Raw genomic sequence first — 14,604 nt, 5'->3', positions numbered from 1 at the left:
TACTAAAATCGCCACAGGGGGATAAGATAGTACAGGCTATAAGCTGTGCATTTGAGGCCACCAACAATGAGGCAGAATATGAAGCCCTGATAGCCGGATTAAAGGTATGTATTGACCTGGGTGTGCAAAACCTAAAGGTACGTACTGATTCCCTCCTCATCTCCAACCAAGTAAATGGGATATATACTGCAAAAGACCCCAAAATGATGCTTTATCTAGATGTTGTTCAAATGCTAAAATCAAAATTTAAAGATTTCAATATTGACCAAATTCCTGTGGATTTAAATACCAGGCCGATGCTTTACCCGGCCTAGGATCCAACTTTAGTCCCCTTGACTTCGACAAAATACCCATCGTGCATTTATTAGAACCTGCAATAAATAAACAAGATGAGAGTTTCCCAATCTACATTGCTAATTCTTGGACAAAACCCTACTATGACTGGCTACAACAGGGAATCCTTCCCTTAAATAAGCAAGATGCCAGAGCACTAAAAATAAAAGCTGCTTCATATACTATTATTGACAACGTGCTTTTTAAGAAATCGCAGGCTGGGCCCTACCTCAGATGCCTGGAACCACGGGAAGTCGAGCAGATATTATCGAAATCCATGAAGGATACCGTGGAAATCACAAAGGTGGAAGAAGCCTGGCAAGCAAAGTACTCGAAACCGGTTATTATTGGCCTACCTTGAGAGCCGATTGCCCGGATTTTAGCTCTAAATGCAAAGCTTGTCGATTCACGGACCATATATCCACCAGCCATCCGAGGAACTACATTCCATATCCGCACCATGGCCATTCATGAAGTGGGGCATGGATATAGTAGGAAAACTACCTCAAGCACCCGGACAAAAGGTTTTCATGTTAGCAATGACTGATTACTTCTCCAAATGGATAGAAGCTGAATCATACAGGCAAGTTAAGGAGAAGGACGTCATAGCATTCATTAAACACAACATCATATGTAGATATGGCATCCCTCCGAAATAGTATGTGATAATGGCACACAATTTGTGGGAAAAAGAACAAAGAAATTTTTCGTGCTCAATGGAACATCAATCGGTAACATCCACACCAGGATATCCAAAAGCCAACGGTCAAGCAGAATCCAGTAATAAGGTGGTAATGTTTGCATAAAGAAAAAGCTGGGAAAAAGGAAAGGCAGATGGGTCAAGAACTCCCCCTGGTCCTTTGGGTGATAGAACCACGCCAAAAACATCCACAGGCCAAACCCCCTACTCCTTGGTCTATGGATGTGAAGCAATAATCCCAGTGAAGTGGACATTCCATCGCCAGATGTAGCCGAACACAACAACAAACAATATACCTCTAATGGAGGATAGCCTGGACTTAACAGAAGAGCTAAGAGATGCAAAGAAGCATCGATTAGCAAAGATACCAAACAAAGAGTTGCGAGAAGCTACAACAAAACTGTCAAAGCCAGGGTATTCAGGGTAGGAGATCTTGTTCTCAGGAAAGTATTCCAAAACACAAAAGAAAAGAATGCTGGCAAATTGGCCCCAACCTGGGAAGGCCCCTATCTGATTGATTCAATAGTAGGCCAGGGAGCTTATAGATTGCAGACCCTGGACGGCGAAATGATCCCAAGAGCCTGGAATATTACACATTTAAAATTATTTCACATATAGAATATATCGCACAACCCAGGTATAACTTTTTACTTTAAAACACTTCTTGCCTGAAAACTACATGTATGATACTTGCAGTTATATGAATAAATGCCATATATGATTTCTTCAAATTACGTGCCCAAGTACTTATCTATGTTCTCATATTTACTTACTGAAATCTTCAACACTTGTTTTACATATTGCATTTTATTTAAAACAAATCTTAAAGATTGGGGGCCACCCCCACCAAATATTCAACTGATATCCAAAATTCAGTTGCAAAACAGGCCTTTAAATATTGAGCTCAACATAACATACAAACCTGGAAAATCTATTCCTAGACCGTATGACATAAATGGGTCATAAGCCCTCCAGACAGGCAAGGGACATAAGCCCTCCAGACAGGCAACAACCCCACCCATAACACATTGAACTGGCCAGATCCAGCACAAAAACTGGCCCGATCCAGTCGAAAAACTGGCCCGATCCAGTCGAATAACCGGCCAGATCCAGTACACGTCCAACATCACAAAAATACCTTGTCAAAACACAAAAAGAAACAAAACAAAGACCAAATATTTATTCACCCAAAATAATTGGTCCTACCTAATAACCATCCATTCCAGGGACATCCCCCCTGGATGAGCCAAAAAATTTGAGAAATATACTCTAAATATTCATTCCAAGGACATTCCCCCTGGATAGACCAAAACCCAAAAGAAAAAACTAAGTTACTTTTGAGCCAGTAACCGACTCACAACCATCCACCATTTCCTGATCACCCGACTTTGCCTTGGAAGGAGGAGAATCCACTTCTTCTTCTTGACCCATACTAGCCAAATCAGGATATTGAGCGTCCAAAGCCATCTCATCCCGGTCCGGATTCCAGTTAGCCGGTCGATTCTCGGATCTCTCATAGCATCAACCCGACCTTTCCCAAAGAAGTACCGAGCAAAGATCGCCCAACCGCGCCTCCACCAACTCCTTTTCAGTTGACAAGCTCCTCGTTTTTCTTTAATCGATCTGCATTGCCGCTTCTCGCCTTCCAACTCTTGCCCGATGACCTTCTCAAGCATTCTTTGCAGCCACCTCACAAACCACAGCAGCTCTGACCGCCTCCTTAGCTGTCCCCAACTGAGATTGAAGTACCACTTTATTACCCCGGATGTGTGCAGTCACGGTTTAGCCTATCCACTTTTCCTCCAAATTAGTAACCTTGGCTCAGGCGTCCCTAAGCCGACAAGCAAGAGCCAGCCCAAAGATCCAACCCCGCATACATACAAAATCAATTAGGCAAATACGAGGCAAAACAAAAAGCACATAAACAATTAAAAATATCCCTCTACAACTAACCTCCCTAGCCTGGGAAGCGAGTTCAAGACCCTTGTTACAAGAGAAGTCGAATAGAAACCACCCTGGTAGACGAATCAAGGGTACTAGCAGACAATAGTTGGTCGCTCATCTTTGCAGAAAACTCATCTATCCGAGCCCGGGCATCATCCATGTCATCAATCCTAGCAGGCACTTGCCTTATACTCCCGAGTGGTCGAGCCGGGATAGGTGTTTCTCTCCTTCCTCCTCTGCCAAGATATCATCTTCCCTCTTTCTTTTCTGAGCCTGGACAATCTCCGGTGAAGTTACCCTGGGAAGATCTTGAAGAGGCTGAATCTCAGAAACCAGGATATCAAGCGTTTTGTCACTCCCACTAGCCTCCCGACTCGGACTACATTCAAAGCAATCCTAGCCACCCCAGCCTTCAAATCCTTTGCAGAAAAGCTAGCCAGCCTAGCAGAAGACCTAAACACTGAATATATAAAAATATACGTGAATATCAAGCAAAGAACGACAAGAAGATAACAGCCAACATAAAAGCATACAGAAGACGTACAGGAAAGAGCAGTAGAACTAGGCTTGCCTTTGGGTACTTTAACCCCAGTCAGCTTGGTCTTCATATACCGGGGCAACAATTCCCTGCCCAAGCAAGCTGGCCAGGTCCTCTCTTCCTCAGGAATGGCAAGGAAAGCATCTATCCTTGCAATAGCCTCTTCATCTAGAGGATCGTGATTCCAATCAGGAGCTACAAACATTACAGAAACAAAATATACAGAATCCAGGAAAGTAAGGATCCAAAGATTGAAGGGCAGTGAAAACAGAATCCTGGTACTTAAAAGCCACAGCACGAGCAGGAGGATCAATCTCCATCACTTCTTCTTCCCGGACGCGTTTATAGGTTCAGCTCGGCAGCCAGCAGCTTTCTCGGGATGTAGGGCGTTTCTTTGCTCCCATGTTCTTAAGTGTTTGATTTATTATAGAAATTGTTGAGAAAATACGTAACAGGATTACCGAGAAGTATGGAAGAATTTAGAAGAATTTTAGAAGAATATTTAGCAAAGAAAGTGGAGGAAATTTGGTGAAAGATAATCTTGCCCTAAATACCGTATTTATAGAAAATCTATAATGGTGTGAAAACCCTAGGGATTGCAAAACTCTCAGCATGACATCACCTAGCCGTTATAGTGTTCAACGGTAACTAGGAGTCTAAGAGTCATTGATTAAGTGTAAGTCTCTTTATTATTCAGCCCGGTAAAAATTGACATTTCACCCCTGGCCTGATCCAGCACGGGTAAAATGTCAAGGGGCAATTGTTAGGCCCAGATTAGCCTGGCCTGACCGTAACCTGGCCTGACCTTACAAGGCTGATTGAAGAATGCGAAGACCGGACAAATCTAATCGTTATTTAGTGTTGAAGAATATTATGGTAGGCAAAGGCTACTAAATCCTGGAAGAGAAGCTTGATGGTCAAGTATAGAACAGACTTGGCAAACTATTAAAGCAGCCTGGATTGAGCAGATAAACAAGAAATACAAAGTTGTACAAGTCAAATAACCGTGTCCTATATTCAAGGAAGACCAAGTCCAACCAAAAGACTCTATCAATTATGAATTTGGACGGAAAGAAGAGAAAGAGCCCAAGGTTCGTTAAAATAAGAATAAGTCAAGCGAATTAATAGGGGACATGCCCTATTAATCCGGCAACAACTCCTACCTTTGGGGAGGACGTTATTCATTTATAACGTTATTCATTGTAACGTTGGGGGGGGGGGGGGTAGAGAATTATAAATAGCAGAATCTAAGCAATTGTAGGGGGATTCATATTATATTTTTATTGATTTTACACCTTATCTCTTTCTACTCTTGAATATTCAGATTTACTTACAATATTGTACTCGGCTTATCAAGATAATAAAAAACATTGTTCCTTATACTTAATTCCTCTCTTATTGTTTTACTCACATTATTCCAAACATATAGAACTAGATACCCTGATTACTATATTATCAGGCCGGATTCCTTCCAGGAAAATCCTGCTAAAACACTTAATTTCTCCATTGTTCATCCTTTATTTTGGGTAATTGAAGATTGTTTGGGTTAATTGGGAGATTGACAACCTTCCATCAATCATCAAGTATTTTTATTATTCTTTGCATTATTATTTTGGAATCATCATTAGGTATAATTCTCTTAATCCCTTTTTAATTATTGATGTTAAACTTGATAATGAGTGAGTAGTTTCCTTAACTAGGGTTAATGGGGAAATAGGGGAAACCAACATGGGGGATGATTCATGCTTAATATAATATGTTCACATAATTTATTTGCTTGCTTGTTGTGATCTTAACTTATGCATATGTTATGTTTGATGAAATGCGAGCCTATGAATCCTTGCATTTTTTACCCATCACTTACCTTTGCAATGAGACTTGTAAGACATAAACCAACTCGAGTCTCATTAGACCATGAATATAGTTGAGTAGGGAGGATTAAGTCGACTTGTAGGTGTTGTACAATCTAATCGATTCGGCTCCGGGACCCAAACCTTCCTAGGATTGTAAGATATAAACCAACTCGATCCTATCACAACAATAATTGCTTGCTTATAATTTGAGAATATGTTTGTATGATCAATTCCCATGAACCCCCTATGAACCCATGACACCCTAGTGCTTTTAATCAATTGTTTACATCTCATTTTAGTCATCTTGCTTGTTTACTTTTATTGTTATTTAGTTTAGTGATCTTCTTATCTCAACCCAAATTGTGACACCCCTAGACACCACTACTTGCAATCTAAAATCCTACATCAATACCCGTCCCTTGGGATCCGACCTTTACTTGCCTCTTTACTAGTAGTAGAGTTGTTTGTGAAGTTATAAATATTGTTTTGGTCTAGGTGCTCCTAACGACAAGTAACCGAAATCTAAGCTCAAAGCGACTCGACCAAAAATGGCGCCGTTGCCGGAGACGGTGCTAACTTGATTTGATTTTCTTTGATTGTTATTAGTTGTGTCTTTCTTTGCCTTGGGGAAGTAAAAATCCTCAAGGTTTGTTCTAATTGTTTTCGAGTTGTTTGATATTTTGCATGTCTAGAAGATCACAAGGTAACTTGTTACCCATTGATCACGAAATTGAAAGGACTTTGACAACCAATAGAAGACTTGCTAGAAATACTTTGAGAGGTATTGGTGAGGTTGTAGATATTCAACCAAATACTATGGAGTTCATCAATCCTTTTGCAAGAGAAGGTGATGAGAACCCAACACAAAATCAACCACACAATCACCCCACAATGCCTAAGTTTTCATCACATTCCGTACCAACCGAGGAGAACCTACCAAATGGTACTCCCACACCACAACACTTAACCGGAAATTTCATTGCAAAATCTGCATTTATCAAATTAGTCGAAATAAGCCAATTTGGGGGGATGCCTAGTGAAGACCCTCATTCTCACATGGAGACTTTTTGTGACTATTGTGATGCGATTTCACAAACCGGAGTGACTCAAGACCAAATTCGACGGGTCTTATTTCCTTTTTCTCTAATTGGTACCGCGAAACAATGGCTGAAGAGCCTTGATAAGGCCGCTCTTGGAATTGACACTTGGAAGAAGTTGGCTCTAGCTTTCTACAAAAAATTTTACCGCCCGGAAAAGACTAACATTCTAAGAGCTCAAATCACGGGTTTTAAGCAAAGTGACGAAGAATCTTTGTATGAAGCTTGAGAGCGATTCAAAGGAACTTGTCGCTCATGTCCTCATCATGGACTTAGCGAGTGGTTCTTGGTACAACAATTTTGGAATGGTCTTTATGAAAACTCAAGAAACATTCTCAACATGGGATCAAATGGTATGTTCACCGAAGTTGACGATAATCAAACTTGGAACAAGATTGAGGAAATGGCGGTCCATAATTCACAATATAGTAGACCTTGCAAGGCTACTAGAGGAGGAAAGCGTGAAGTGGACTCTATTACTCAATTGGGTGCTCAACTTAGTGCTCATATTGATACCATCAACTTCAAGTTTGAGAAGGCTATGGCTAAGCTTGAAGAAGCCTCAAAATCACCAAAGCATCATGTTAATGCCATGGTGGCATCTTCATCAATCCCAAGTGGGATATGTGAGAATTGTGGAACTTTGGGACATGACCAAAGTGAATGTAGGGGAACAAATGAGCAAGTGAATGCTTTTCAAGCATACAAAAGTGGTACGCCTTATTCCAACTATTACAATGAAAACACCAAATTCCACCCAAATCTCTCATACAAAAGCCAAAATGTTCAAAACCCTCAACCAACATACACCCCGCCTCCCATGAGAAACCAAAATCAAAGACCCTTTTTCAACCAAAACCAAGGTTATCAAAATCAAACTCCATACAATCAACAAAATGACCATGTTTTGATGTTCAAAAAGCGGTTCTCCAAATGCAAAAGAATCAACAAGAATTTTTCACTCAAATGCAAAAAGATAGCCAAGCAAAAGACATCACCATCAACAACATCCTATCCCACACAAAAATGTTGGAAACTCAAATGACCCAACTAGCATCTTCAAGCTCTCAAAGACAAAAGGGTCAATTACCACCTCAAAGTAATCCCCCAAGATATGAAATGGTTAGTGCCATTCACTTGAGGAGTGGTACGAGATATGAAGGGCCAAAGAAGCAAGTTGAGGATGAAGTTGTGGAAGCTAGTGAAAAGGAAAGAGTTGTGCAAAACTCTAGGGAAGAAGAACCCACCAATCAAGAAGTTTCAAAGAAAAGTGAAGAAAAGGCCAAAGAGAAGGAGCCCATTGTGATTAGACTTCCATTCCCGAGTCGTCAATCTAAGCCTAAGTTTGATGACCAACTTGGAAAATTCATGATTGTGAAGAATTTGGAAGTCTCGATTCCTTTCACGGAATTGATCAATCACGTTCCGCCCTATGCAAAGTACATGAAGGACATCCTTACGAAGAAAAAATCAATCCGGAAGCTTGAGACTATTGCCTTCACTAAGGTGAGTAGTGCCATCCTTCAAGGGAGTTCACCTCCAAAACTCAAGGATCCGGGAAGTTTCTCCATTCCATGCACTATTGGTGACACTACAATCAACAAGGCTTTATGTGACCTAGGGGCAAGTGTTAGTGTCATGCCATATTCGGTTAGCAAGAGGCTAGGAATGAGAGAACTCAAATGTACCAACATCACGCTTCAAATGGCGGATAGATCAACAAAGACACCTTTAGGGGTATGGGAAGATGTTCCCATGAGAATTGGAAAATTCTTCATCCCGGTGGATTTTGTTATTGTTGACATGGAAGAAGACTCCAACATTCCTATTATCTTAGGAAGACCTTTCTTGCATACCGCGGGAGCGGTGATCGATGTGAAGCATGAAGAGCTCACCCTTGAAGTGGGAGATGAAACCATCACTTTCAATCTTGACAAGAGCATGAGAGCTCCCCGATTGCATGAGCCATGTTTTATGGCTGATCACTATAGCCAGAAGGATTATAGGAAGAAGTTGGAATTTCAATGGAAAAAGAAAGTGGATGATGCTTCATCAAAGTAACAAGGAAATAGTAACAATGAGAGCTTGAAAAGCTCACCCATGACAAGTGAAGAAGATGTCCTCATTGGCCAAGACAAGAAAGAAGGAGAGTTGTCTCTATAAAATCAAGAAATTTTTAATGATCAAGTAGACGAAGATTGCGGTCTTTGGGATGATGAGTTTGAAGGGATATTCAATCCCTATATTGGTAATGCTATGAACCAAGACCTTCATGAAGAACAACAAGTGCAAAAATCTATTGAGGACCTTTATCATGATAATAATCAAGCTTTCGACTACTTCTTCAAGGTGTTGAGTAACATCAACAACACCTTGAACATGCCCCCTTGACATCTCACATTGGATGAGAGTTTGATGGAGTCCTCCCTAAACCACCATTTATAAATATTCTAACTCCCTAACTTGCATTTCAATTATTACATTGCATTTTTGTCATTTTTGGATTTATATTTTTGTGCCTTGATCAAGATATTCATCATTTTGAGAGAAGGGAGGGAGGGACTTATGATTTTATTGATGTGTAGTGCTTTACCTTAATGTGGGGATAGCAATTGCCTGGGCTATTCATGCCTTTGTAGTGCTCCTACAATGAAGAACACGAGAATTGAAGAATGAAAATGACATGGGTTACGAAGTACCCACGGATGGACCTGAATCCGTGTGGCCAGGGAAGAATCCGAGCGGCCAAAAGGACAATCCACTCATTCTGAAGAAACCCGAGCGTCCAAGTCACCAGATGCTCGTCTGGTAGAGCTGCAGAAAACAAAAACCTGGTCTGACAATGAATCCGAGCGTCTCAGCTGAGAAATCGCTCGTCTCATTCTAGACGGTCGTCCTTCACAAAAGACGCTCGTCTCTTTGCTGCAAAAATCTGGGATTTTCTATGTAAAGGAATCCGAGCGTCCACCCAGAAAGATGCTCGTTGATGCGTGTCTTTTATATGATGTTTTACATCCTGTTTTACACGCATTTCAGAGCTCATTTTAGTAGTTTATGCCACTATTCTCCCTATTTCCGTCTACTTTCGTGTTTTTGTACATTATTGCAGAAATGTGAAGAATTCAATGGAAATTGAGCTAAATCCGTCCCTGAGTATCCTGCATTGCATTTGACGTGAAGAATTCACTTAAGGAATGAGCTTGGTGCGCGTTTCAAGGCCCAAAAGACAAATCCACGAGATTATAGAAGCCAACTATCAGCTACTTCGGTCGATCGACCACTGCCTTCAGTCGATCGACCAACCTGCGAGTTCCAGTAGCTACTGTTCAGCTCAGGGCAGTCGATCGACCGCCATGCTTGGTCGATCGACCAAGACGCTAATCAGACGTGAATAAGAAGATCGAGGAAAAGCAAGCCCATTGTGTTTAGGTTTTGATAATAAGTGTTACGTATATTTTCTATATAACGTAACCTAGAACATTCAGAAAAGAAGAGGTTCTTATTCAGTTTTCAATTCCGTTTAGTTTGAGTTTATTAATTAGGGTTCGAGGATTACTTCGGTATTGAATACAATTCACTGTTGCATTCGGCTTTGTTCTTTTCCTTCGCAATTCACACGGTATTCTCTGGTTTTATTCAGTTATTTTGCATTCATTCGTAGTTGTAGAATTGCTAGATCAGTTTCCCCAAAGCCGAATTGCCGTCTTATGTTAATTGTTTATTTTACCGCTTAATCATGAATTTTGTAGTTTATTTAGCCAATTTTATTGTTGCCTTTAATTTCATTATGAGTAGCTAAATTGCTTGTGCTAGGATGTAGGGGAACTGTAGGATTAGGCGGCGTAGAATTAACATGGACTGAAATCGCGTGTCAGTCGATCGACCGCCATACCTGGTCGATCGACTGGCCACGTGAGGTTTTACCTTCATTTTAATTATTTTGATTCTTTATTCGACAAATCGAGTGGACACGACTAGTTGAATGTTTAGGATGTGACTGACCCATTAGATCGAGAGATAGGGACAGTTGTTAGATCACCAATTAAAATGACTAAACTATGCTGAGATCGAAAGATAGGTAAAGTTTAGATTATTAGTCACTTTTCAGGACGAGAGTCAGTATTAGTGATATTAGGGACTTATAGCGAGATCGAAAGATGCTATCTGTAAAGAGTGGACCGAGAGGACCTCTTGTTTTCCCGCCTCATGTGTTTGACTTAGACCGACTTAGTTTGCTGCCGCCGAAATTATAGTGAACCGACCATCCTAGTACCCTTCTTTATATTTGATTTAATATATTTCTTTAGTTTAATTTTTATTGTTATTAGCTATAGACCAAATCAAATCAACCCCCACACTTGTTACCTTAGACTAAATTTAGACAACTTTTAATTACATTCGCCTCCTTGTGGTTCGACCCTGTTACCACTAGCCTAGGTTAGTTTTGATAGGAATTATAAATATTATTTTTGGTGCTCACAACGACGGGTATCAAATTTTGGCGCCGTTGCCGGGGAGGCAATTGTTCTAATTTTTAGTTGCTTTTATTTAGTCTTTCTTAGTTTAAGGGACATCCGTTCCTTAAACTTTTCTTATATTCTTTTTGTAGTTTCTTCTTATGCGCAGGTCACAGGGTGGTGAACTAGTACCGTTCAATCCTGAGATTGAGAAATCCTTACGTGAGTTGAGACGATCATCAAGGGTATTGCCAACAGAGGAAGAGCTGAGTACTCTGTCTAGTTACTACGAGAACGAGCTGTTCGAAGAAGACCCACCTACATCTCCTGCTTCTACTTCTTCAGCTGAAACAGTCACATCTCCGGAAATTCCAGTCATTGCTGAAGAAGCAACTACTGCTGCTCTATACCCCCACCGACCGGTGTGACCCAGGACCAGATAAAGAAGACCATGTTTATATTCTCACTCCGCGATGCTGCAAGGGAGTGGTACAGAGATCTGGATCGAGCTGCTCATGGGATCACCAATTGGAATTCCTTAGCCCTGTCATTTTACAAGAAATACTTCTCTGCCTCAAAGACGAATGCCATTAGAGCTCAGATCACGAGCTTTAAACAAGGGCCGGATGAGAACTTTCATGAGGCATGGGTCCGTTTCAAGAAATTGGTGTGAACCATACCGCACCATGGGTTCGAAAAATGGAGTCTTTGCAATCAGTTCTATAATGGGCTGTATGACGATCAGAGGGATATCTTGGATGCTGCAGCCAATGGCCGATTTGCTGAGAATATGGGAGAGACTAAGGGGTGGAAGATCATTGATGACTTAGCCACCCATAAAGCTGAATATGGGAATTCTAGAGGCAATCAGAGGAGGAGTGCTGAATCTCCTTCTGTAGCTGCATTAGAGGCTCTCACAGCGAGGTTTGACAAATACGAGTTGGGAGGAGCTTCTAAAGGAGGTATTTACCATGTAAATGCTGTGTCAAACGGTCCATTCGTCTGCAAAAGGTGTGGAGCTGAGGGACATGTTTCAGAAAATTATCCTAGTCCCTTTGAGTCTTATGCTGCCTTTCAATATTATAGGCAGACAAACACCTACTATGAGCCTAATGTTCATCCCAACTTGAGGTGGAGTAGCCAGAATGTCCTAAATCCAACTCCACCTCCGCAGCAGTAGCAACAACAACAAAGTTATGTGCCCCCTCACAAGCAACAACAATATCAAAAACCTCCTTATGTGCCGCAGCAACAACAATCCCAAAATTCTGAGTTTGCTGAGTTGAAGAATATGTTGCAAAAGGAGTCCCAAGCTAGGGAGGCCGGGATGAAACTGCTAGAGAGCCAAATTGCTCAATTGGCTAGCAAGAATACCACTCGAGCTCCGGGGCACTTACCGACTCAAACTGACCAAAAGGAGACCCTTAATGCCATCACTTTGAGAAGCGAGTCTACCCTGGAGGGGCCTGCTTTGATTGAGGATGCCCCTGAAAAAGATAAGCCGGAACCGAGTCAAAACAAAGCTGGAACGAACAAAGGAAAAAAAAAGGCGTCTACCAGGTATGTCAGTCGATCGACTGACATACCCGGTCGATCGACTGAGATGCAATAAACAGTAGCTTTTGGTACTGTTGAAGCCAGTCGATCGACTGACCAACCTGGTCGATCGACTGGAACCGCTGCTAATGGTGAACAATTTCGTCCTCCAATTCTCGATAACTTGAGGGATCATTTGTTTCGGGGTACGACTGCCCCGAAAATATTAAGGCCAGACCCGACTGTTGATGGGTCTGTTCCGGTTCCGATGTACGACCCAATGTCGATCAATGGTTCATATTTGAGACGGTCTGAAGAGGGGTCAAGCTTCAATAAGGAGAAGGTAGTGGACTTCCAGCCTAAGTCCACGGATGCCGGCATGCGAGATTTAGAGGAGAGGGCTAAGTTACTTCTTACAGCCTCCTATCCGGAGAGATTGGTGCCGACGAAGGAACATGTATCATTCAATAAATTTGAAAATGTTGTTCGTAGTCTAAACGTACAAGTACCTTTCCTTGAATTAGTGAATCAAGTGCCCGCTTACATGAAGTTTATGAAGCAATTACTGTCTAAAAAGAGGTCACTTGAAACTGTGCATACTATCGCACTCACTAAAGAGTCATGTTCTTATTTGACTCAAACTGCACCCCATAAGCTAGAGGACCCAGGTAGCTTTTCCGTTCCTTGTAATATAGGTACCTTATCTATTTAGAAGGCATTATGTGACCTAGGAGCTAGTATTAGCGTCATGCCCTTGAGTCTTGCTAGAAAGTTAAAATTGAATAGGTTTGCAGTTACGAGCATGACCGTTCAGATGGCTGATCGCTCTGCGGTCCAGCCTTTAGGAGTCTTAGAGGACATCCCTGTGCAAATAGGGAAGTTTTTCTTCCCTGTAGACTTTGTGGTCCTAGATATGCTTGAGGATGCCCACATACCTATCATTCTAGGTAGGCCATTTCTGCACACTGCTGGTGTAGTTATTGATGTTGGCTCTTGGACCCTGACCTTCAAAGTAGGGAAACACTCCATTGTCTTTGCTCAGACAGCTAGGAAGAAGGACCCCATGTGGCCTGTCACTTGCAATACGGTTTCTGAAAAGAAATACTATTTTATACTTTCTGATATGCCTGTCTCTATTCCTACTCCTGCTGTAACACCTCCGCCCCAGATTGGGAGCAAAGTGGAGGAAGATTCTTCTGTTTTAGACATTGTAGGAGCTGGTTTGGGGAAGGGAGAGCTGCAAGTTGCTCCAGCTGTGAAGGAGCCGATAATTTCATGAGGCGGTCTTGGATGCCTGAGCTATGGCACTGATGAGGAGCTTGAAGATGAGCTGGTCAAGGCAACGGAGTCTGATCTGGATTCCAACGAGTCCGAAGAGGTCATTGCTTAGATGATGTCCGACATATTGACCCGTTGAGTTCTACGGACGTGGAAGCTAAGAAGGGTGCAACTGATAAGATGAGCATCGTTGAGGCTACCTCTTGTGGCCAGAAGCCGACCAAGTGGGCCATACCATGGCCGTTCTTGATCAACTACTAGTTGATCACATGTTTTATCAAAAACCTTTATTTATTTGCTTTTGTTAGACTTTCTTTTTATTGCTTTGTGTGAGCGAGACTTCGCATTTAATTATTTGTGTTTAGGAATTTTTAAGTGCTTTAGACTTTACTTTGGGTTTTGCGCAATTTTGGGCGCGTATTATTGTGCACTTGCAGGTTTTTAGACCTTATTAGCTCAAGTTATTGAGCAAATACGAAGAAATCAAAAGTTACAGCAGTATTTCCGGTCGATCGACTGACCTGTATGGTCGATCGACTGGTCTGCAGTTTCCAGGAGCTACTGTTCCTTTCACCTTGGTCGATCGACTGAGTGATGTGGTCGATCGACCGCCCTGCACTGCTGTACCTGTTCCCGACCTCTCCCCTGCTGCGTTTGGTCAATTTGCGGAATTGAGGGAGTTTTCTACTCCACTTTATCTTCCGTCATATTGTTTATTTCTTCTATTTTTCTAAATTGTGCGCATAATACCACTTCAAAATTGTTTTCTCGGACTTATGCGTGGTCCTTTTGTCTTTTCAGGTACTTTTTGGTAGCACTGCTAGCTACTGAAACCTCCTAGCTCACGCTGGTTTGGGGAGGTTTCCTT

The 14,604-nt window shown here is 41.7% G+C and overlaps 1 non-coding gene across 1 annotated transcript; it reads right to left on the bottom strand.

Annotated features, from left to right (window-relative positions):
• Positions 1–6,631: 6,631 nt before the first annotated feature.
• Positions 6,632–6,738, bottom strand: LOC141610138 (small nucleolar RNA R71). The gene has a single exon (XR_012528036.1). It is a non-coding gene; the product is annotated as a small nucleolar RNA R71 (small nucleolar RNA).
• Positions 6,739–14,604: the final 7,866 nt, after the last annotated feature.

Source organism: Silene latifolia, chromosome 10 (genome assembly GCF_048544455.1).
Source record: "Silene latifolia isolate original U9 population chromosome 10, ASM4854445v1, whole genome shotgun sequence".
In the NCBI taxonomy this organism is placed as follows: Eukaryota; Viridiplantae; Streptophyta; class Magnoliopsida; order Caryophyllales; family Caryophyllaceae; genus Silene; species Silene latifolia.
Note: the sequence above shows the minus strand (reverse complement) of the source record. Positions and strands in the feature narration are given on the sequence as shown.